Raw genomic sequence first — 2456 nt, 5'->3', positions numbered from 1 at the left:
GTTTCCTTGTAGATTGAGTATTTTTCAGTGTCTCACTTGTGGTGTAATATTTGGCAAGACAACTGGGGGACGGGGGAGGTGTAGTGGGTAGGATAAGTATTCATGAGAGCCTAGTGGCCCATTAGACCACGGTTTCCATAACATAAAGCGGCTAGGAGTATCGGGAGTGGGACTGGGAGAGTAAGAGTGGCCATTAATATATACTTCTTTGATTAAAGTTAAATAACTAATAACTCTTTTACTCCCAGGATCTAAAAGTCAATTCTCCTGACTACGTGTAATTCCATGCATTTCTTTGTTTGCTAGCCCTGAGTATTTCATGTTGAAATGAGCTAATGTCCCTAAGTTGATAATTCTCCCGATTCTCATTACCTGTCCCCTGGATGCAGACTTTGCGATAGGAGTCTGTTAGGCCTTTTCAAAGTTTTTTTTTTTTTTTTTTTTTTTTTTAACAAAATTGACAAAAACAAAAAGATGTAAAAAGTTTAGCTATTCCACACTGATCTTTTAACACACCCTTCCTGCCACCTCCAAATGGAAAGCTTGATATGATTCTATTAGTGATTTACTGATTTATTCTGCTTATTGCTTTTTTACAAGCTCTACTGCCAATCAACGTCTTTAAATAAACACCATTTAATTTCACTGTAAGTGAATTTGGGTAAATTTACCTATAATTTTCTGCTTTGATATTTTTTTGTAAGAATTTTCCTATTTGGGTAATAAGTATATTAAAAAATAAATAAATAAATAAATTGAGAAATTTATAAAATACACATTTTCAAGGACCAAGTGCTCTTTTCTAAATATATTAAGCCCCGCTCTAAATGAGCAGAGATACAATAATTTACTAAATTTGTACAGAGTTCAACTTTTCTTATGAAGACAATGGACTTTTTCAATGATACGATGGCCATTTTGAGTTCTATTATTTCAAATAGCTATTATGGGATGCTCAGGGGGCAAATAAGTATGTATTGGCAACCCTAGGCATCCCATAATAGCTACTAAAAAAAAAAAAAACTAGAATTCAAAATGGCTGCCAAATCGCAGAAAAAGTTCCATTGCTTAAATCAACTGCTTAAAGAAAGCAAAATAACCATACAGAGGTATTTAGTGTAATTTTTTCGCTCTGGTTTATATGCAGCGTGAAAAGGATGCTAGTCCATTACGTTACCCTGAACGTTTAATTTGCTGGTGCCCGCAGAGTATTTTATACAGCTGGGTAAAGAGAGGTACTGTGTGACTCAAGTATCTTACCAAAAAATAAAAATAGCGGCGCTTGTCCAGCGCTAGCTGGACCGCACAAAATCCACGGATAAACACAACGTATTTCGCACCAAACCTCTTTAGGAACGCCTTCTTTATTGTTGTATCGTATCGTGAAACTAAAAAAACAATTGATTTACGAAATTAGGGACAAGCAAATAGCTTAAGAAATATTCCAGGTAAATCAGACTTGCCGGATCTGGTGAGAGTTGACATCAATAGAACCTTTCCTTCCTTCGATATGACTAACAGGCAATAAGACGTAATTTCTTTCCTTCCGAGCACGAGTGCTTGCAAAACTGATCAAAGGTCCTCTTTTCCTAAATTATATTGTATTACACAATAGATGTCTAGCGCAACATGCGTTCTGTATGGAAACGTGAGACAACTTAAGAACGCGTGACGAGCCACCTAGTGTGACATTAAAGATTAAACCAAGTCAAACAACGGATTTAAACTCGTACTATAGGGGCACTTACAATATAAAACAATGTCCCTGGCCATGACCCGAGTCTTGATAGCTTTATCTCGATTTCAGCATGCTAACTATAGAAAAAAAAAAAAAAAATGCATGTAAGAACCTAGTGGTTTAAGAACCTGCTGGCGGAAATTTTCCATTTTAATATACAACAAATATAAAAACCTGCCTAGCTAAGCAAGATCAAGCAGGTTCCTATATGTGATATGTGGGTAACAGTTTAATTATGATAAACATTTTAACGGAGTGTGACTTTGAAGATTACATTTTTAAAAGAAACTACGTATAATACAATTTGAATAAATACACTATATGCTCAAGGACGAAACCCAAGTTTATTTATTTTTCTGGTAATCAATAACTATATCTCCTTCATATAAATTAAAAACCCAATTAAGAAACTACTTAGCTTAAATTGTCAATAACTACCCAAAAATACAAGAACCTATCTTGCCAGATTTTATAACAGGTGGGTTCTTACACAAGAGTTTTTACTGTATTAGGGCACCTGCCTCCCAACGACAGTAAAAAAGAAAAAAAAAAGAAAAAAAAAAAGAAAAAAGAAAAAAGAAAAACGAACAAACAAACAAACGAACAAAACACCACTAGAAGGATTTATGATAGACTGCACCATCCCTGTCTATCTCTCCAGCAGCGTCTACAACATCTCCAATACCTCTACTGCCTTGACAATAAAGTTGTATACACA

This window comes from Orbicella faveolata, unplaced genomic scaffold (genome assembly GCF_042242905.1).
Source record: "Orbicella faveolata isolate gen_17 unplaced genomic scaffold, um_ofav_v1 contig_48, whole genome shotgun sequence".
In the NCBI taxonomy this organism is placed as follows: Eukaryota; Metazoa; Cnidaria; class Anthozoa; order Scleractinia; family Merulinidae; genus Orbicella; species Orbicella faveolata.
Note: the sequence above shows the minus strand (reverse complement) of the source record.